Source organism: Pinus tabuliformis, chromosome 6, assembly GCF_031772625.1.
Source record: "Pinus tabuliformis cultivar Carrire ecotype Pingquan chromosome 6, CPIR1, whole genome shotgun sequence".
Classification (NCBI taxonomy): domain Eukaryota; kingdom Viridiplantae; phylum Streptophyta; class Pinopsida; order Pinales; family Pinaceae; genus Pinus; species Pinus tabuliformis.
In genome coordinates, this window is record NC_142292.1 from 1,778,998,272 (window position 1) to 1,779,023,018 (window position 24,747).

At 33.8% G+C, this 24,747-nt stretch overlaps 1 pseudogene; it reads left to right on the forward strand.

Annotated features, from left to right (window-relative positions):
• The first annotated feature begins 17,042 nt into the window (after positions 1–17,042).
• LOC149266100 (potassium transporter 26-like) lies at positions 17,043–24,093 on the forward strand (annotated as a pseudogene).
• The last annotated feature ends 654 nt before the right edge of the window (positions 24,094–24,747 follow it).

A 24,747-nucleotide genomic window follows, 5' to 3' on the forward strand; every position in this document is an offset into this window, starting at 1 on the left:
TCTAACATAGAATTCATCATTGCGAAATAACGAACTAACTGCATAATTCGTCATTGCGAAAAAAGAAATAAGCTCTCAGAACCAATTAAAATACAGATAAATAAAATTTGAAATTTGAAAGAAAAATAAATTATTTTTTTATAAATTAAATTCTTTATATTGTTTATTGGACTTTTAGTCAACCTCAAGTTATTTCTAAAGTCAACTCATTTCTCAATACCTCAGATAATAGCGCTATTTCTTTTTATAATATTTATTTAATACATATAGTTGTATATTTTATGAATATTAGTACATTGTTGTATTTAACTCAAATATGTATAATTTGTTATTTAATTATTTTTTAAAAAATATTTGAATTTGTTATGGGGTGTTTTTGAAAAAATAATATAATAAATAAATAATTTTTTTATTAATTTTTTTTATTAATAAAGTAATAGAATATGATATTAAAATATTTACTGTATTAAGATGAAGATTTCAAATTTATTTTTTTTAAATTAAAATAGTTAAATATTTTTGTTTATAAAAATAAAAATAAAAATATATTTATATTTAACTTAAAATATTTATCTAATTTTGATTTATCAATTTTAATAATTTTATACTTTAAAATTTGTAATTTATTTAATTAATATATAAAATATTGGGCATTAATTCATAAGTTCTAAAATAGTAAGAAATTTATTGTAAGAAATTTTTAATTCAAATTATTTTAAAAGAAAAAAGGAAAAACAATCCAAAAAAATATGATTTTAAGATATTTTCAATTTATAATTTATTTATTAGGTAATACTTTTTCATTAAAATATAATGATTATTTTGCCCCTTAAATTGAGGAGGATTTTTAATCTTTATGCATATTTAAGAATTTTTAAAATTTGAATATGATTGCTAATATTCAGAAAATGAAAATCATGAAAATTAAATTTAAAAGAATAATATAATACCTAGTTATATAACAACTAACAATATTTTGAGGAATTTCAAATATATTTTGGAATTCATAACACAAATTCAATTAGAATTATGGCATTTTGAATAGGATTATTAGAGTTTGGAAAGTTTATTATGGATATCAATGAAGTTTTGAAAAAAGATATAACAAATTCAAACAAAGTTTAATTTCCAAATTAAAAGAAACATCTTATTCTACTCTTTTTATGGAAGCAAATCATTTCCTCATTTAGAGCATGGCTATGACTATGTATCTAATGTATAATAAAAGATTAAACTAGGTTAAACCACACGGACAACCCGAGACTTTCTAAAATAGCTTCAAAGTCTAGCCACAACCACCTTTGAATCAAGTGGGATGGTATAAGGAGGCATTATCTTGGTTACACCATGGAGGGATAATGGAAGAGATCATTTTGCACACTAAAAGATAATATTACAAATTATGGTGCCATAAGGAGTTAGAGATATATACATTCTTAAAATAAGAACAAATTTTCATGAACTTGATTCTCAAAAATTTCATGAGCTTAATTCTCAAAACCTTTGAGTAAATCCAAATTTGAAAATATTTGTCATGCTTTCAACCTTTTTAACTTTTTAATTATGCAAAACTAAGGTGATGCTGAAATTGTTTTCTTGATGTATTTACAGCATCAAAAAAACTAATTTCAAGTAATATTTTACTTAGATTAAATCTAAAATTCAAAACAATTGTTGCACTTTCAATTTCTTGACCTTTTAATTCAGCAACACTATGACGATGTTGAAACATTTTTGCTTAAAGTTTTCGAAGTATAGAAACAAACTTCTAAAGAATTTCAAGAAAAAAATTTACCTTCTTAAAGTTCCATAAAACATTTTTGGTCTCAATGCATATTAATCATACTTGCCATCATATATATTAGATTCATCTTCACTTGGATCTTTCAAACAGTGTGAAGAATATAACTTTTTAATCTAGAATCATTTAATTTTTTGTTGCTTATTAAGAAATTTGACTAGTCTTTATACTAGATAGATCAAGGTCTTGGTTAAATAGATTTAGGGTAATTTTTAATTATTTTAAATATTGTTACATATATTTTTAAAACAACAGGAAATCCTATCAAAATGGAGTTGTCAAACCAATAACGTGGACAACCATCATTGGCTACTATCCACAAATGCAAGTTGGCTCATTATTGTTGTTAAGGAAAACCATGCCACCTATATTAACATGTTGGTGGTCCATAAGGGGGCATGGTTTCACTCCTTCCAGATGCCTTTGGGTTTTGGGCATATGTGTTTTCTTGTTCATTTTTCCTTTTGGTTTCAAGAGATGTTTGAACCCTGTGGTCATTGGGCACCATGTGGCTTTGTTTATAGTTGAAGGTGTTGGGGCGTAAGGTTTATGTGGCAAGGTTCTCCACGTCTCGGGGGAAATTACTTGGGAATTTTTCTTGTTTCATGGTTTTTGTTATGAGTGTTGGTGATGATGTTGTGGGATGGTGTTTTAAGTTTAGGGGAGACTACTTTTCGTGTTATTTTTGGTTTCTTTATAGGTAGAGGAAGATTTAGTAGTTTCCACGGGTGTAACCCCTCTATTGCTACCATGCTTCCCATGCAGCTTATGCATTGTCACCATGGGGGGGGGGACGTAGTAGTCCACAGGGATATCATAGGGTGAGGCTCTTCGCTCAATGATTTTCTACCACATATATGCAGTGCCACAAGAAGCAAGAAGAGAAATACGTAATCTGAACATTGGGATTGAGTTGGAGACGAAATCCTACTTTGATTCTGAAATCATGGACGAAGTGTCTACCTAGATTTCATACCCTAGACAGACTAGGGGAAGAAAGTAGTATTTGAACTCAGTGGATTTACAAAAGCATATGAAAACTCTGCTGGGGCACAATGTCTTCACCACCTTGGAAGAAATTAAGAGAATGTTGAGGAACAAACGGTTCACCATGGATAAATTGGATGTAAGGCTTGCCCATGTGGATGGACACTTCAATAGTGAATCTGATAATGATGAACCTCTGGATCAAGTGTTATAGCTCTAGCTACTGTCTCATCTTCAGAGTTTGGATGACTCGTTTTGTTTGTCAGTTCTATTAGTTTTTTTGTTATGTATATCTAGTTTATTTTTTTGGATAGCCAAATAGTATAGCTTTTAGTATTCTCTATTTTTATTTGGATTTAGTTGTAATTTTGAGTTTTGGGGCCATGGATTATGTTAGGAAATCATTTTGTTGCTATCTGTAATTCATGTGTTATAGTTGCTACAACAATGTAATTATGATTTTTTTATAATACAAAGTATTAGCTTACAAAAAAAACCTATATGGATCTACTCAAAAGTATATACAATGGGTACCCATTGGATGCATAATTTAATTATACATCCAAATAGTTCCAACACTTGAAATTTGAGTAAATGTATAAGAAAATAAGACAAAAATACCACAAAAGAAATTATTTGTCTTCCTTTAAAAACACATAACTCTTATTCTATAATATTTACTATTATTTTTTTGTATTCTTTAGGAAGTCCATTTTATACCTCAAAATTAATCTAATAGAAAGCTTAATATGGAAGATACTTCGATAGAGATCAATGGATATTTTGTTGGAAATAATACTGGGGGGGGTGGGTGAATCGATATTTACAAATCAATAACTTTTTCATTTCCATAATCAGATTTATATATGCTACTTCAGTGAAGGGAACTCGCATGTGCACACAACTGTTCTTAAGGCAACCAACGTATATCCAGTGAACTTATGATTCAGTTAATTCATCATATGTTGATCTTTAATCAGTGCATCAGTACTTTATTAAACATTAAACAGTAACCATGTGCAGTAATAACAGAATAAACCATCACACATAAGAAAAACACATGTACACCAAAATTTAAGGTGGAAACCCAATGTGGGTGAAAACCACCTGCTGTTGTCGTCTCTGTCTTCTTTTAATAATAAGAAAATCTATTTACAATCTTGTACTGGTGCAGACTCATACCAATACGCAGGCACCCACCTGCAGAAGGCTACAACCTTCTCTCGCTCTCCAGCTTCTACTGGAAGGGAGCTACAACCCCCTAGCTCTTGTACTAGCCGATCCATTTACTAGTACGTAGGTGCCAGCCTATAGAAGGCTGCAAACTTCACTCGTTTTCTAGCTGCTACTGGAAGGGAGCTCCAACCTCCTGGCTCTTGTACTGGCCGATATGTTTACTAGTACATAGGTGCCGGCCTATAGAAGGCTATGACCTTCTCTCTTCCTCTATGGACCACGTTTCATAAATTTTCAGATTGGATGCTCCTGGTACACAACAATACACATGAAGGCCTCGTTTCATCAAATTTTCATACTGGACCCATTAGTAACATTGAAGCTCAAAATCAATCACAACCATCCCAATCATCAATCTCTGATATATTTGAAACAATCAATCATGGAAACCTCTAAACCTCTGACACAACTGAATCAAATAATCATTGAACCTCTGACACAACTTAATCAACCATTCATTCAAACTTAATCAAATTCAACCAATCAACTGGAACAGACAGATCATTGCAACCAGTACATAGATCTGAACCAAGAACACTCCATCAGCAACTAGAACTAATTGTAACCTCAAAAGACATGTGTCAAAATGCATACGCTTCTTTAATGAATCAAACCTGCATGTATACACTACTTCCTTTTGCCCAACTTGTGTATACCTCTAAAGATACTGAATCATAAAACCTCTGAACCACAAACTGTACCAATTAGTGACATTCTGAAGATCTACTGTCATATTATAGAGTTCTAAATAGATAGCAACAAGGATCACCCTTCTTTCTCAATCAATTAATCAATGAGACACAAACTCTTTATGCATTAAGTTTTACTTTCAGATATAAGAAGACTTCATTGACAGATAGCAATAAAACAACATCATTGATCTGATAAATCAGTCATCCTTGAACATCAAGCTTTTCTTTTGCATACGCTACTTAGAAGAGCCAAACCAGCTTGTATACACACCTTCACCAAAGTGAACCAGCGTATAGATCTGCAAATACTTACTTATAACTTGGATCAATCATTGAAAACCCATCATCACTGAAGCAAATCACAATCAATCAATCTGAACATTCAGACCACTGTCACCAAAACACAAGGTGGAACCCAGAACTCTGCATCAACAACCATAACCAACTACAACTTTAAACATCATATTTCATAATGTATACGCTACTTGTATGTGACTGACCAGCATATTTACGCACTTTTATCAAAGCAAACCAGCGTACAAATCTGCAAATACTAACTTAAAAACTTCATAGCTATTCCAGACTTCAGTCATACCCAGATCATAACATTTACAGAATAAAACATGCATCAGCATTCAGATCTAGACTATCCATGATCAAACCACATACTGATAATTCATTTTAGGTCTTATGATCCTGATCCATCATCCATCATCAACCACATAGGTGCATCCTTAGTTCAGATCAAGCAAAGCATCAGAAACCCATAACCTACATATTTGATCTAACACTTCATAAGATATTCAATACTTGCACCTCTAGCCCTTTGATCTTCTCCTCCTTATATACTTAGATCCTTTGTCAATACCTCAGACCAAAACCACTTATGACCAATATCTTGGACCCAAAATACCTTGAACCAAAACCTTGGTTTTCCAACATGTACGCTCTTTTCCTCCTATGGGAGTGCGTGTATACATATACACTCTTTTTGTTCTGTGGACTAGCGTGTATATGTTGTTTTGACTAAGAGGACCTACGTATACTTCTTAAACTACTTTAAATCAACCTTTTCATTTACTTTTTTTATTCTGATCAGTAGACCTAAGTTCCATATTCCTGTTCTTCTATACCAATGTCCTGTTACTTCTGAATAGACCTATTACACTGTAATTTGCCATATTACTTTTGAAATGATTACTTTGAACTACCATGCATTATGTCAGATATGATATTTCTCCTGTAGATTCATCTAGTTACGTAGATTCATCTAGTTACCATATACAAGTGAGTTGTTCTACTACAAGTGGGTTTCCATCAAGTACAACACATGTATCATAATGCCAACAATCTCCCCCTTTGGACTTGATGGCAACCATGTTGGTGTTGATTACTGCAAGCTTTAGAAACTGTTAGAGATAACAAGCAACACCAAAATACTCTCCCCCTTTGACATCAAGGGCAAAGGGTGGACCAAGATACTCTCCCCCTTTGATATCAATGGTAAAGGGTTGACCAAAATGAAGACTTTCATATCTGAATAGCTGAATATGAACATTGATCATGCTCCCCCTAGGCACATGTTGAATTCTCTGATTAAACTCCCCCTTTGTACATGTTGTGATGCACTAAACCATCCATGCTCCCCCTGAGCACATGAAGAGTCTACAAAAATATTTTCCAAAAGAATAACATGACTCTATAACTCAACTATGTGAGTTTGACCTTCCTATCACCAATGACTCATACATACATCAATCTCCCAACCAAGCGGGGATATACCAAATTTGACTCATCGACCCAACCAAGTGGGAATATACCAATTGTTTATACATGACTGAAATATAGCAATTATTACATCATCCTTACCATGCATAGTGGGGGTACAAATTACATCATATGACCAAAAAGGACTCATTAACAGACTATGACAGACAGAGACATATTATTACATCATGGGCCTTTACATGACCTTTAAATCAAATGATATACATGACATTTTTAACAAAGACCAAATACCTAAACAAGACCATGATAGTCATCAGCAACTATCAAACACCATATATGATCTGCACCATAAGCATCTGTCAACAACATCCAGACCAACAACCTGTATATGTCCATTATCAGTTCTCAAGATATGACAATGTAAATATCATCAACCTGTGACAAAGTATGTCGTATATAGATATCAACTCATCCTCTTAATCTCATCAAGATCAACTTGCTCTATTTCATTAGAAGAAAGAGCCTTATCATAACCTTCCATGTCCAAACATTAACACAATATCATTCACATCATATGTATGTGAAAACACCATAGTCATCATCTATGATCATAACATCATCATCAAGAACTGCATGATCTTTCCACAAGGACCCTCAATATATCAACCATGTATCATCACTAGGGAACATCCCACATCTGATAAGCATTAACCATGATAATCAACATATGTGAGTATCAAACCTATCATCATAAAGTAAGAAGTCATCATCATTAAGTAAGTCATGTCTTCGAATATCCATGTCTTCAAATGGCTATGCCTGCAATAACACCATTCTCTTGGTTAACCAACAATATTTATCAATATGCAAGTAATCATCCATGTACCATCATATTGTATATCCATCAAAGAGATAGCAATATGTATCTAGCAAATAATGAGCTCATAGTCATGTGTCAAGCTTTCTTGATACCATCAATAGCAACAATCCCCAACCATGTGAGAGCCAAGAGCTATAGGAATCCTGCATCATAACTGCACCATATGAACTTTATGCATCTTTGAAGGCATGATGACAACAACATAAAAGAAACAAGTGGCTCATCATCAAATAATGAAGTTGTGTACTCAAGCTTTGTACTTCTCCTTGTCCTTATGAAGATCACCATGTAAGCAACATATATGTACTGTATGCATCATCAAAAAGTCATCCACAATCATCCATAAATCTGATCTGAATAACAACTATGTAACCCCAAGCAATACAAGTATCGTCATCATAGGAAACTTATAACCGCAACATAGCATGATGTATCAAAACACTTTAGCCACATAAGCATCATCACCATTGATAAGAATCATCGGTACCAAAGACTTCTAAACATAATGCCAACAATGCAATATTAGAAGCCTAGCATATTCTCCCCCTGAACCTGTGCCACCTGTTCACTGTCAGATCTGATCATTGCATATATCAGTAAGAAATATCAAGGCATCATCATCAATCAGATATACATCAAGTTATCAACAACTTATGAGGATCAAAAGCACTTCTAAATAACATCCACAGACTGTAGTCATCTATCATCAAGACATAAAAGATAATTGATAATTGTCTGAATCATATCAGATCATTTTTCTGAGTCTGTCCCACTGCTTCTTCATTAAACCAACATATACGCGACTGTGCAGCTTCTAACTCACGTATATACGTGATTTGTCTTCATGATAACTGCGTATGAGAATTAGGACACTGAAATTTCATGCTTTTAGTTCCTTCTAAGTCTGTTCTGTCTGTATACTGAGCTATGCCACATCTTTTTTACTGTAATTCCTTCTTCTTCCATACCTTGGAGTGTGATGATGTTTGTTCCTTTTGGTATGTTGGCCAAGATTTGCTCCTGCATTCTTTTGCTATATGCCCAGACTTGTTACAAGCATAACATCCTATATGTTTCATATTCCTTCTATAAAAATCAATGGCTTTGTGACCAAACATATTGCAAGAAAAACAATATCCCTTGAAGTACCTGGAAGCTGATGATATTTCTGTGTGACGGTTATTAGCTTGAACCATTCTACTTCTTCATCTTGCTGCAACATGTCCAAAATTATAACATATAAAACATCCAACATTATTCATCAGCGGAAAGAATCGATTAACACTTCCATAGTTATGAGTGAATGATTTTCTTTGAAGACTTTCTTTCCTTGGTTGTTGATGGGGTTGACCTTTTATCTCCTTGTTGAGAATTTCAGATTTTGCATTAGAGTTCCTTGCCTCATCTTGTGAGCTAGATTCATCTTCAACAGAAAAACCAAGACCAGTTTTGATGGTAGGATACATTTGACTACTAAGAATATTATCCAAAATCTCAGTACTGTCTTGAAATCGTAACAGTTTATCCTTTTCTTCTAATTTACCTTTTAAGATATTTACCTCAACCTGATATTGCTCTTCCTTTTCCAGATATTGCTTCTTGAAGATTTATTCAACCTTTCTTCCTTCTTCCACTTGTTGCTTTAATTTGAGAATCTCATTTTCTTGTTCTTCATCTGCTTGAGGTAGTTCTTCATTCTACTTATTTGATTTTTCAAGATCTTCTTTTAGAGAGAGGATCTTAACTTTAAGACTTTCATAGTAACTGGATCTATCTTTAAGTCTCTTGATTGTTGTACTCTTTTCATTTACTTCATTTCTTAGTGATGTCACTTCATCCCGCAGCTTTTGACATTGATCTTCCTTTTCCTTGTACTGCTTCCTTACCTTGTTTCCTTCCTCTAGTTGAGCTTTTAGTTTGGTAACTTCTTCTTTGAAGGCACACTCCCTTTTGTCCAATAGATCTTGTTGATCTCTAATTGTGTCTATGAGCTTTTTAAATTCTGCCTCTATTGGATTTCTTTCTCTTTCACCCATAAGAGAAAATTCTGTTGTTTCGTTGTCACTTTCATTATCTTCAAATGAACAGAGAAATGTATCACCAAAGGACAACCAATTCATACCTGATAATTATTTTGCTTGTTCATCTTCATTCTGAGGTAATTCTGAATCTGAAGAGTTGCTTCTACATAAAGGCCAATCGTCTCTCCCACTATCACAGTTCCTTTGAGATGTCTTCTTCTTTTGGGGTGCTTTCTTCTTTAGTTTCTTTCCCATTGTTACTATGGATCTCCTTCAAGCGATCAAGCTTCTGCCAAAGGACTTGCTCTGACTCCAATTGTTGGAAATAATATTGAGAGGGGGGGGGGGTGAACCAGTATTTACAAATCAATAACTTTTTTATTTCCATAAATAGATTTATATACGCTACTTCAGTGAAGGTAACTCGCGTGTGCACGCAACTGTTCTTAAGGCAACCAGCGTATATCCAGTGAACTTATGATTCAGTTAATTCATCATATGTTGATCTTTAATCAGTGCATCAGTATTTTATTAAACATTAAACAGTAACCATGTGCAGTAATAACATAATAAACCATCACACATAAGCAAAACACATGAACACCAAGATTTAAGGTGGAAACCCAATGTGGGTGAAAACCACCTGTTGCTGTCGTCTCTGTCTTCTTTTAATAATAAGAAAATCTGTTTACAATCTTGTACTGGTGCAGACTCATACCAGTACGCAGGCACCCACCTACAGAAGGCTACAACCTTCTTTCATTCTCCAACTTCTACTGGAAGGGAGCTACAACCCCCTAGCTCTTGTACTAGCCGATCCATTTACTAGTATGTAGACGCCAGCCTACAGAAGGCTCCAACCTTCACTTGTTTTCCAGCTGCTACTGGAAGGGAGCTCCAACCCCCTAGCTCTTGTATTGGCTGATATGTTTACCAGCACGTAGGCGCCAGCCTACAAAAGGCTACGACCTTCTCTCTTCCTCCAAGGACCACGTTTCATAAATTTTCAGACTGGATGCTCATGGTACACAACAATACACATGAAGGCCTCGTTTCATCAAATTTTCATATTGGACCCATTAGTAACATTGAAGCTCAAAATCAATCACAACCATCCCAATCATCAATCTCTGATATAACTTAAACAATCAATCATGGAAACCTCTGAACCTATGACACAACTGAATCAAACAATCACTGAACCTCTGACACAACTGAATCAACCATTCATTCAAACTTAATCAAATTCAACCAATCAACTGGAATAGACAAATCACTGTAACCAGTACACAGATCTGAACCCAGAACACTGCATCAACAACCAGAACTAACTGTAACCTCAAAAGACATGTGTCAAAATGTATACGCTTCTTTAATGAAGCAAACCTGTGTGTATACGCTACTTCCTTTTGCCCAACCTGCATATACCTCTAAAGATACTGAATCATAAAACCTCTGAACCACAAACTATACCAATCAGTGACATTCTGAAGATCTACTGTCATATTACAGAGTTCTAAACAGATAGAAACAAGGATCACCCTTCTTTCTCAATCAATTAATCAATGGGACACAAACTCTTTATGCATTCAGTTTTACTTTCAGATCTAATAAGACTTCATTAATAGAGAGCAGTAAAACAACAACACTGATCTGATAGATTAGTCATCCTTGAACATCAATCTTTTCTTTTGCATACGCTACTTGGAAGAGTCGAACCAGCGTGTATACGCACCTTCACCAAAGTGAACCAGTGTATATATTTGCAAATACTTACTTATAATTTGGATCAATCATTGAAAACCCATCATCACTGAAGCAAATCACAATCAATCAATCTGAACATTCAGACCACTGTCACTAGAACACAAGGCAGAACCCAGAACTTTGCATCAACAACCATAACCAACTACAACTTTAAACATCATATTTCATAATGTATACGCTACTTGGATGTGACTGACCAACGTATATACGTGATTTTATCAAAGTGAATCAGCGTACAGATATGCAAATACTAACTTAAAAACTTCATAGCTATTCCAGACTTCATTCGTACCCAGATCATAACATTTATAGAATAAAACATGCATCAGCATTCAGATCTAGACTATCCATGATCAAACCACATAATGATAATTCATTTTAGGTCTTATGATCCCGATCCATCATCCATCATCAACCACATAAGTGCATCCTTAGTTCAGATCAAGAAAAGCATAAGAAACCCATAACCTGCATATTTGATCTAACACTTCATAAGATATTGAATATTGGCACCTCTAGCCCTTTGATCTTCTCCTCCTTATATACTTAGATCCTTTGTCAATACCTCAGACCAAAACCACTTATGACCAATACCTTGGACCAAATACCTAGGGTCAATATCTCAGACCAAATACCTTGGACCAAAACCTTGGCTTTCCAACATGTACGCTCTTTTCCTCTTGTGGGAGTGCATGTATACGTATATGCTCTTTTTGTTCTGTGGACCAGTGTGTATATGTTGTTTTGACTAAGAGGACCTGCGTATACTTCTTAAACTGCTTTACATCAACCTTTTCCTTTACTTTCTTTATTCTAATCAGTAGACCTAAGTTCCATATTCCTGTTCTTCTATACCAATGTCCTGTTACTTCTGAATAGACCTGTTACACTGTAATTTGCCATATTACTTCTGAAATGATTCCTTTGAACTGCCATGCATTCTGTCAGATCTTATATTTCTCATGTAGATTCATCTAGTTACCATATACAAGTGAGTTGTTCTGCTACAAGTGGGTTTCCATCAAGTACAACACATGTATCATAATGCCAACATATTTGGATACTACATTGATGGGGATGTCGATGAAACACTGGACTAAGTTCGATTAGAGGGTGAAGAGCACAATGTAGTTATGTATCCCAAATTAAGTATCACTATTTTTTCCAGGAGAAGCTACAATGAAGGAATTGTGGAATAAGTTAGGGGTTTTGTATTAGTTTGTGTTCCTATTGAACAAATTGTTCTCACAAAAGACATTGTATGCCCTGAGAATGAAGGATGAAGACTCAATGATATAACATTTGAACATCTTCAATATTGTAATAAGACAACTATTATCTATTGATATTAATATTTTAAATAAAAATAAGTGTATAACTTTGTTGTGTTATTTGCTAGACTAGTTGGATAGCTTAGTTGTTGTCATAGGTAGTAATGCAACTATTTTAAACATTGATGAAATAGTCTCATCCTTCATATTTGAAAAGGTGAAATGGAAAAACATAGAAAGTCTGAATGCATATGCCTTATATAGAAGAGGACACTCCAAGGATAGGAATAAAAATAATTCCTTAAGTAGGAGATCGAAATCTAGAGGAAGACCCATATCTATTGGAAAATTCGTAAATGTGCGTTGGAGATGTGGAAAAGAGGGAATTACAAGAAACATTATAGATCCAAAATTGTTGAGAAAGGGAAGGGCTTTGATGATACTCCTATAAAAGTAAAAACCTCTTTGGATGAAGTAGAGGATGTGTACTTGGCTTCTTAAACCACACATGTAAATCATAAGACATGGTTAGTCAACTTAGGTGCATCTTTTCATGTGACTCCTCATAGGGAGTGATTTTGGGGCAATAAAAAGTATGATAGGGTGATGTTTTCCTAGGAGATGACTCAACAACCAAAATCATAAGCTGAAGAAAAGTCAAGTTGAATCTCATGTATGGAAGGATTAGAACACTCCTTAGTATTTTTCACAACCCATAATTAATCAAGAATTTGATTTATGTAAGCAAGATGAATGATGCAGGTGTAAAAATGGGGTTTGAAAAGGAAACCTATAGGATGGTTAGAGGAGAAATGTTGTGGGTGAGGAAAGTTTAGATTGGAGCTCTATATGAGATGCTAGGAAACATTATTAGTGATGGGTGCAACAGTTCCATTGTTGCTGACAATGAATTTGTAGAAGGAAAAACTAGGAAATATCATAGAGAAAGGCCCTTGAGTACTCAATGGTAAAGGTATGGTTAAAGATATGCCTAAATGCTCTCTGCATTTTGATTCATGTTAACATTATTTATATGGGATGTTGAATCATGTAAGATTATAATGTGGTGCTATGAGGGAAAAATAATATTATAGTTGGTATAAAATGACATGTTTGGACCTATTTCAGTTCCATCATTGAGTAAATCTATATATTGTATCTCATTTGTAGATGATTTTTTGAGAAATACATGGATTCATTTCATTAGGAAGAAATATAAACTATTTGACAAATTTAAAGAGTTTGAGGCTTTTGTGTATAATATGACAAAGAAGATAATTGAGTTGTTGAGGAATGATACTTGCAGATCATTTTGAAGGATTAATTTGAGGAAATATATAATAAATGCAATATACAAAAGAAGAAACTACTCTATATGCACCTCAACATAATGGAGTTGTAGAAAGGATGAATAGGACATTGATCGAAAAATGAGCATTAGGAGAACAATTTTGGGTAGAGGCAATGGATATTTCATGTTATCTGGTAAGTTGATCACTGTCACCAACATTGGATGAAAAAACTCCATGTGATATATGAATTGGAAAGAAACCATCCCTTAAACATCACAAGGTATTTGGTTATAATGCTTATGTATACATTCCAAAAAAAATAGGAATAATATGAATAATAAAGGTGAGAAGTGTAGCTCTATTGGATATAAAGATGGTTTGAAAAGTTATAACCTTTAGATCCTAGAAACTAACAATGTTGTGTATAGCTTAGATGTTACATTTAACACTGAGATTCTACCATGGAAATCCATAAACAAAAAAAGAAAATACTTAAAGATTTTTCGATGTGTTATTTATATACAATGTTACTATGCAATATTTATATCAATAGATTTTAAATTTCTATGGTGTGTATATTTCGCAACATCCATAAACCCCCAATCTATTAATCCTATATTTAAAATACAATTGTAGTTCCTTAATTGAAATTACAAAACAATGGGATGAAACACTATGCATTATAAAAATGCTAAAATCCAAAACCGTGTGTTGAAAACCATTAAAACCGAATGCAAAAACTTACCCAAAAAAATTGTTGGAAGTAGATAGGGAAGGCTATTGTACCCCCTGTGAGTCTCCCACTGCATCCAATACATATGAGTTGTGTGTGGGATTATAACTTATAATCTTAATATTAAAAGCAATACACCTTATCCTACCCACCTCATAAAAATGAGCTTCTCCCCCACTAAGTGCATGACCATGGTTAGGTACTTAATGTAGAAGAATAAATAAACAAAATGCATGACAAGAGGCTTCTTAAAATCACTTTCGAATAACCAATGATGGCTAATGCGAGGATGGCATCAAGACATCTAGTCTTGGCTTAATCAATGGGGATTCAGGAAAATGTCATCATACAAGATACAAGAGATATTAATAATATTATTACATCCAAATTTAAATAGAATGAAGAGTTAGAAAAGGAGAAAAACTTAAAATATACTACAAAGAGGTGGTCAACTATAATCTAAAATATTACAAGTATCTTTTAGTACTAACCAACACAAAGAGGAAAATCAACACAACGAAAATATGAACGAACTCTAATGAGCTACATACAAAAATTGGGCGTTGGAAAATTATGAAAACACCATGAGATGCAAGAACTTCTTATATTTGTGACACTAAGAGGGTTGGAAGCGGAAGACATTTCCTCTTAAAATTCCCTACATACACCCAAATTAGAAATCAATTTAAAATATCTATTATGCCACTGACCCTCTCAATATTCAAAATCTTATGGTAATCTAAGTAGTTTTTACCTTTTTTAAGATTAAATGGACCAATTGTGATTTTAATCAACAACAATTATCATCATTATCAATTTAATTATGAAAAATATGTGAAAAGTTATATGTCATAACATTAATTCAAAAATTATATAAATGGAAAACCATATTTGTATTCAAATTTAGTGCTAAGAAAAAAATCAATTATATATATATAGAATTTATAACATAAATTATATATTCATCATTATTATTAATTTAATTACGAAAAATATGTGAAAAGTTATCTGTCATAACATTAATTCAAAAATTATATAAATGGAAAATCATATTTGTATTAAAATTTAGTGCTAAGAAAAAAATTGTATTTTTTTTTTAGTTTATAACATAAATGATATATTTTGAATGTAAAGAAAAATCAAAAGAACAATAAAAATTTCTCCATAAAAAAGTTGTATTCTTATTAAATTAAAAAAATATTGCATTAAGAGTGGTGAGATGTTTTACAATTAATTATTGGGTATATGTTGTTCCATAAATTTTTATTGAAAATATTTAAAAATTACATATAAATTAAATTAAAATAAATAAATCACTACAGATGTGACAACATTACAGCCTGGATCATGCTTAAATTTTCCTCTTCTTGGCTAACAGTTTGTCTTCCTTGAATATAAGGAAACATGTTAGAGGCATTTGGAAGGAGTGAAACCATGCCTCCTTACTGATACAAGTGGCATGCTTTTCCTTGAATAACAAGGATGAGCCAACTTACATTTGTGCATAATAGCCAATAATGGTTGTCCCCAATGTTGGTTTGAAAATTGAGTTCTGATAGGTTTTCCCACTGTTTTAAAAATATATGTAACAATATTTAAAATAATTAAAGATTACCCTAAATCTATTTAACTAAGACCCTGATCTATTAAGTATTGAGGCTAATAAGAAACATAAATTTAAATGATTCTGGATTAAAAAGTTATATTCTTCACAATGTTTGATAGATCCAAGTTAAGATGAATCTAATATATATATGATGGAAAGTATGATTAATATGCATTGAGACCAAAAATGGTTTATGGAACTTTAAGAAGGTAAATTTTTACTTGAAATTCTTTAAAATTTTGTTTCTATGCTTCAAAAACTTTAAGCAAAAGTGTTTCAAGATCATTATAGTGTTGGTTGAATTAAAAGGTCAAAAAATTGAAAGTGCAACAATTATTTTGAAGTTAAAATTTAATCGAAGTAAAACATTACTTGCAATTATATACAATTTTGTTTCTATGCTTGAAATACATCACCAAAAACATTTCAACATCGCCTTAATTTTGTTTCTATTCTTGAAATACATCACGAAAAACATTTCAACATCACCTTAGTTTTGCATAATTAAAACCTTAAAAAGGTTAAAAGCATGACAAAAAATTTCAAATTTGGATTTACTCAAAGGTTTTGAGAATTAAGCTCATGAAAATTTGTTCTTAATTTTAACAATGTGAATATCTCTAACTCCTCACAACACCTTAATTTCTAATTACGCCGTAAGGCATTTCCCTCTGAAATCAACTCCCATTATTGTCTACCTGTCACCCTTAGATACCGTTAGATTATATGTTAGACGAAATCAACTGCCATCATTGTCTACCTGTCACCCTTAGATACCATTAGATTATATGTTAGACGATTGAGAAAGGTTGAACCGTTCGATCACAAAAATGTAGTTACGAATTGTTGCAAGTAGGTAGGTATTCGATTCGCAGCCAGCTCTTCAATCTAGTTGTCGAGAAGGGAAAACTGAAGGAAGAGGAAGCAAAAACTATTTTCAGCAGTTGATTAGTGGGGTCGATTTCTGCCACAACCGGGGTTCATATCACTGGAAGTCAGAGAACCAGTTTTTAGATGAAAATGGCGATATGAAGGTCACCGACTTTAGCCTCAGTGCGTTGTGGGAGTAGTTCATATAGGATGACCTTCTCCACACAGCGTATGGCGCGCTGTCATACGTTTCACCGCAGGTGATTACCAAGAAGGGATACGACACAGCCAAGGCCAACATCTGGTCCTGCAAAGTTCATGCTCCTGGCGGGCTACCTGCCTTTCCAGATGCGAATCTGATAGTGATGTATAAGAAGATTTGAAGGGGGATTTCAAATGCCCGACCTGGTTTTCCTCTGAAGTCTGATGTTTGGTTATCTGGCTGCTAGACCCTAACCCTATGCTTAGATCTAAACCATTACACTTCAGAACCTTCTACAATCTTTAGACGTGCCCAATTTTGCTAGATAAATATTTCATAACAACTGTTTCATGAATCAAGGTAAGCTTTCTCTTAAAATTTGCGGTGCAAGATACAAGAATATATATCTTAGGACACAGATTCCAAACAACAAAGAGAACCCATGACACAGAGTCTGAGATGTTGATGCAGATAACAATTTTGTTTGCCAACGATGAAAATACTTCTAGAAGGGCTTAGATAAATGATTCAAGCAGTTACAACAAGGATACAAACGTTTCTTTACATAGGGTTAATTTTTCCTTCATTTTGTTCAACCTGCAAACTCCATAGATACTTTCATTGAGTTCAGTCCTTATTTTCCACCACAGGGATGAAAAATGTTGCCTTATTTCATATCATAATGTATTGATATTCAGTATATAATGACAATTGAAAGCATTTACCATGTTTTAAATATGCATTCATTTTTAAATTTATGGTAGATTATCTATGCTTTTATTTAGCAGACATGTTGCTCATCAATCTAGGGTGGAGACTAATGAGCATGCATGACCTTTGAGTCTATATAGACCATACGTATGAATCATGATTTGAAATCTTGGCATTGTAGAAGAATATTACCAAAGTTCTGTGATTTTTAGGTTATCATTAGATAGGTAAAAGATGGACAAGATGTCACAATGTGTTTTTAAATTATGTTTTGGAAGAGGTAAAAGTTTTGAGAGCGTTTTCAATTTACTTCAGTTTTGATAGTGGATATGTGAGCTGGGCTATATGGAGATAATTAGAGCTATTTAATCCTGCTCATTGTTTGGTGAATTTGAGATTCAAAGTTTGTTTACCAAATGTTTTATAGAAAATTGACAACATTGGCTAGCTTGCTACTTGAATCTGCATCAGCTCTTGAAACGTCAGCACTTATGGATTACCAGCAGAGAATAATAGCATATATATGGTTAGATATTTTATTTTTCTTACTTATATTGTTACTGGTCTTGATGGTGTTGTTTTGGTTGTGGCGAATTTTAAGAAGAATTGATCACGCTCCTTTGGAAGTGCCAACCCTTGAGGCTCAATTGTTATGTAAAATATAGGAAGATAGAAACCTTTGCATTGTTGCATTGATAATATGTTGTTTTTATTGACTTTTGGGACTTGGAAAAACATGTTTCCTTCACTAGTGAGAATATTAGAAGGATAATCTATGTTAAATAGTGCATGGGACATCGTTTACACAAAATATTTTGCTTATACTACCCTTCACTATGTTTTTTGCTATCTCTGAAGGCGTTTATCTATCATTTGTATTGAATAAGGTACCACAGGGAGGTTGGTGTCCCTTCCTAATTGCAACAATTTCTCTGACCATAATGTTCTCTTGGAACTATGGAAGGCAGAAAAGTATAAATTTTTAGCACAGAAAAAACTCGGCATAGAAGGTTTGAATGGATTGCTTGCCAGGGTGAATTCACGTGTACCGGGAATTTGTTTCTTCTACAGTGACCTTATTTCCGGAAATGTTGCCTTATTTCATATCATAATGTACTGATATTTAGTATATAATGAAAATTTTAAGCATTTACCATGTTTTAAATATGCATTCATTTTTAAATTTATGGTAGATTATCTATGCTTTTATTTAGCAGACATGTTGCTCATCAATCTAGGGTGGAGACTAATGAGCATGCATGACCTTTGAGTCTATATAAACCATACATATGAATCATGATTTAAAATCTTGGCATTGTAGAAGAAGATTACCAAAGTTCTGTGATTTTTAGGTTATCATTAGATAGGTAAAAGATGGACAAGATGTCACAATGTGTTTTTAAATTATGTTTTGGAAGAGGTAAAAGTTTTGAGAGCGTTTTCAATTTACTTCAGTTTTGATAGTGGATACGTGAGCTGGGCTATATGGAGATAATTAGAGCTATTTTATCCTGCTCATTGTTTGGTGAATTTGAGATTCAAAGTTTGTCTACCAAATGTTTTACAACAAATTGACAACATTGGCTAGCTTGCTGCTTGAATCTGCATCAGCTCTTGAAACTTCACCACTTATGGATTACCAGCGGAGAATAATAGCATATATATGGTTAGATATTTTATTTTTCTTACTTATATTGTTACTGGTCTTGATGGTGTTGTTTTGGTTGTGGTGAATTTTAAGAAGAATTGATCACGCTCCTTTGGAAGTGCCAGCCCTTGATGCTCAGTTGTGATGTAAAATATAGGAATATAGAAACCTTTGCATTGTTGTATTGATAATATGTTGTTTTTATTCAATTTTGGGACTTGAAAAAACTTGTTTCCTTCACTGGTGAGAATATTAGAAGGATAATCTATGACAAATAGTGCACAGGACATCGTTCACACAAAATATTTTGCTTATACTACCCTTCACTCTGTTTTTTGCTATCTTTGAAGGCGTTTATCTATCATCTGTATTGAATAAGGTACCACAGGGAGGTTGGTGTCCCTTCCTAATTGCAACAATTTTTCTGACCATAATGTTCTCTTGGAATTATGGAAGGCAGAAAAAGTATAAATATTTAGCACGGAGAAAACTCAGCATAGAAGGTTTGAATGGATTGCTTGCCATGGTGAATTCACGTGTACCAGGAATTTGTTTCTTCTGCAGTGACCTTATTTCCAGCAATGTTGCCTTATTTCATATCATAATGTATTGATATTCAGTATATAATGAAAATTGTAAGCATTTACCATGTTTTAAATATGCATTCATTTTTAAATTTATGGTAGATTATCTATGCTTTTATTTAGCGAACATGTTGCTCATCAATCTAGGGTGGAGACTAATGAGCATGCATGACCTTTGAGTCTATATAGACCATACGTATGAATCATGATTTGAAATCTTGGCATGGTAGAAGAAGATTACCAAAGTTCTGTGATTTTTAGGTTATCATTAGATAGGTAAAAGATGGACAAGATGTTACAATGTGTTTTTAAATTATGTTTTGGAAGAGGTAAAAGTTTTGAGAGCATTTTCAATTTACTTCAGTTTTGATAGTGGATATGTGAGCTGAGCTATATGGAGATAATTAGAGCTATTTAATCCTGCTCATTGTTTGGTGAATTTGAGATTCAAAGTTTGTTTACCAAATGTTTTATAGCAAATTGACAACATTGGCTAGCTTGCTGCTTGAATCTGCATCAACTCTTGAAACTTCACCACTTATGGATTACCAGAGGAGAATAATAGCATATATATGGTTAGATATTTTATTTTTCTTACTTATATTGTTACTGGTCTTGATGGTGTTGTTTTGGTTGTGGCGAATTTTAAGAAGAATTGATCACGCTCCTTTGGAAGTGCCAGCCCTTGATGCTCAGTTGCGATGTAAAATATAGGAAGATAGAAACCTTTGCATTGTTGTATTGATAATATGTTGTTTTTATTGACTTTTGGGACTTGAAAAAACTTGTTTCCTTCACTGGTGAGAATATTAGAAGGATAATCTATGACAAATAGTGCACGGGACATCTTTTACACAAAATATTTTGCTTATACTACCCTTCACTCTGTTTTTTGCTATATCTGAAGGCGTTTATCTATCATCTGTATTGAATAAGGTACCACAGGGAGGTTGGTGTCCCTTCCTAATTGCAACAATTTTTCTGACCATAATGTTCTCTTAGAACTATGGAAGGCAGAAAAAGTATAAATATTTAGCACAGAGAAAACTCAGCATAGAAGGTTTGAATGGATTGCTTGCCAGGGTGAATTCACGTGTACCAGGAATTTGTTTCTTCTGCAGTGATCTTATTTCCGGCTTAACACCAATTATTGAGCATTATGTAAAGAATGTGGGGTCTCTGCATAAAGTTCTTGTCATTGTCACCATAAGAAGGGTTCCAGTCAAGACAGTGCTTTCGTCAGAGAGATTTATGGTTGGAAAACTAGAGCCAAAGGGTGTATATAAATGCATAGCCCAATATGGTTACAAAGATGCCCCAAACATGGAAGGATTTGAATTTATCAACCAAGTTGTTGAAAGCATAAAAGATTATCTTAAGCTTAGAGGAACTCATTCCTCCTCACATGACAGAAGTTATGCAAGCAGAAATACAGTGGTAGAAAGTAACTACTGTGTAGATGAGGAATTGCAATAGCTTGAATTGGCAAAGAATATAGGGGTTGTCAACCTTGAAAAAAGCACTGGCAAGCAATTCATGCGCCTTGCATCAGATACTAGATTGAAGTTTTTCAGTACGCAAAATGGTGGAAAGGCTATCAACTCGAAGACAAAGGAATTGCTTGAGAAGAGTGCAACGACTCAGAATTTTTTTTTGATTGTTGTTATGATGGGCACTTGTATGGTGATTGGCTGGAGCGCTGGCTATTGAAATATCAGGTCTTCCCATAAATGAATCTCAAAAAATTCTTTCATGTCAAACTGGTATCAGCTTGGCACCTCAACTCAATGCTCCATCACACATGTTGATTTTGTTCCAAATTATGATGCTTTTTTTAATCCTACAGTGTTGTCAATTGTGCAAGGAATTCAGTCAATGAATAGTAACATGAGCCAAGGTAAGATGATACAAGAATGCGAAGTAGACACTATTAGCTTGGCTTCCATGAGTATATTGGGATGTAATCAAGTTTTCCAGTATGGGTTAGTTTATTTGAAGGAGGGATGCAGCTCCCTATCATAAACATGATATCATCTGTGTGTATAATGTGAATTATGGCATCCCACTTCCTAACATAATTTATGTTTTCATATGTTAACTCATGCAGGCGTTGTTGTACTCGTGTCATTTTTTATCCTGTTACTACTGTTCCTTTTTCAAAAACTCGGTACAAGTTAGCTTCATGTTCTCACCCATAATGATTGCCTGGTTTGTGACCAACATCATGATAGGATAGTATAATATTGTGAAATATTATCCTGGAGCATTCAAGGCATTCAACCCATATTATATATATTATTACTTTCATGAATATCACTAATAAGGATGGGTGATGCTTGGAGGTGTAGTCTTATGTATAACAGGTATTGATTATTCGCATGATGATATGTGTCTCATTTTATCATATAGTATACTTGGAACTGTTTTCTAACTCAATTGATAAATCCATACCAATGATTTTCTCAAACAAAATTCATAACTTCATCCCAATTATTTATGCTAAAGCTATACAAATAGAAACACTAACATCAATTCTTTGTTCTGACTGGATCCAGGTGTCGAGGCCATGTTTGTAGACTTGGGCCATTTCAACAGGAAATCAATCCAAGTCCAAGCTATATGTCAAGGACAGAATTATTAGTATTTCATACCTGTGTGCTTCATCCTCCTTAAGTTTTAGTACCATAATGAGAAATTTGGGTTTTTTGTTGCAGCTTGCTTTCTGTGTGTTGGTCTACCCATCTCTGCTTATCACATATACGAGACAAGCGGCTTATTTGATAAAAAAACCCAGGGGACATAGGCTCTACATTTTACAAAGCAATACCACAGCCTGTGTATTGGTCAATGTTCATTGTTGCCATTTTAGCAGCCATTGTAGCCAGTCAAGCATTGATTACAGCAACATTCTCAATCATAAAACAGGCCATGGCTCTTAGCTGCTTCCCTCGAGTGAAGATTGTGCATACCTCACAAAATTACGAGGGTCAGATCTATTCACCTGAAGTTAACTATGTTCTCATGGTTATCTACATTGCAATTGTCATAGGATTCTGGGATGGAACACAAATTGGCAATGCACATGCTAAGAATATCCAAATTTATATCTGACAACAAAATTTGGTAGTTTTAATGGATTCTTTGGAGTTTCTGAGGATAATTTTAGTTATTTGGTGGTGTAGGGGTTGCAATTGTTGGGGTTATGTTCATTACGATGTGCGTAGTAACCTTGGTCATGCTTGTGGTTTGGAACATGCACGTTTTGCTTATACTACCCTTCACTCTGTTTTTTTGGTATCTTTGAAGGCGTTTATTTATCATCTGTATTGAATAAGGTGCCACAGGGAGGTTGGTGTCCCTTCCTAATTTTCTGACCATAATGTTCTCTTGGAACTATGGAAGGCAGAAAAAGTATAAATATTTAGCACGAAGAAAACTCAGCATAGAAGTTGAATGGATTGGTTACCCGGGTGAATTCACATGTACCAGGAACTTGTTTCTTCTGCAGTGACCTTATTTCTGGCTTACCACCGATTATTGAACATTATGAAAAGAATGTGGGGTCTCTGCATGAAGTTCTTGTCATTGTCACCATAAGAATGATTCCAGTCAAGACAGTTCTTTTGTCGGAGAGATTTATGGTTGGAAAACTAGAGCCAAAGGGTGTATATAAATGCGTAGCCCAATATGGTTACAAAGATGCCCCAAACATTGAAGGATCTGAATTTATCAACCAGGTTGTTGAAAGCATAAAATACTATCTCAAGCTTAGAGGAACTCATTCCTCCTCACATGACAGAAGTTATGCAAGCAAAAATACAGTGGCAGAAAGTAACTACTCTATAGATGAGGAATTGCAGCAGCTTGAATTGGCAAAGAATACAAGGGTTGTGTATGTTCTAGGAAAAATCACATTGAAGACTAATAAGAGCACTGGTCCTTTTGAAGGATTATTGATTGACAAGCTCTATAGATTTCTCCAAAACAATTGCAGGTTGACTCTATCTACCTACCATATACCACCAGCGCATTTACTTCAAGTCAGAATGGTGCAAGAAATTTAGAATTGTTCACACAAAACTGTTAGAAGACAATGAAATCAGAAGCTTTTACTCATAATAATCAGAAGATTTTACTCATAATAAAGCTTTTAGGGCCGTAAAGTTCCTGATCACTAGAAAATAGGATATAATTTTGTACTATTGTTACTATTTTAATAGATTTAGAAGATTTCAAAATGCGAATTTCCGGTGAGATCAAAAGAAATGAGCATTGAGTTTTTTACCATCTCTGCAATAAATCATGCATCATTTAGAGTGAACTAGTACATACATGTTTTGTGACTCTGGTAGAATGGAAAAAAATGATAACAGTTCATTACTTTTTAGTTTCAATCCTTCTTTTACAATAAGGCTCTTATCTTTTGGTGAAATGCAGAGCCTGGTAAATTAAAATTTTCAGGAAATCCCAAGTAGAGTTTGTTAAGAGGGTATTTTAAATTTTAATAGTAACTCCTTTTTATCCTTTGTCCTCCGAAATTTGTACACTCTCGAGTTGTCTGGGGCTAAGTACCAGTTCATGTGTTACAGGCCCAAGCCACCAAACAACACTTTTCCCATGTTGGGTCCCTTCAAATTCTGAATCTAAGAAGCCCCATAGGAGCAACAAAATGAAAATGATACCTAGAAAATCACTCTTCTTGCCTAAGCCACCAATCC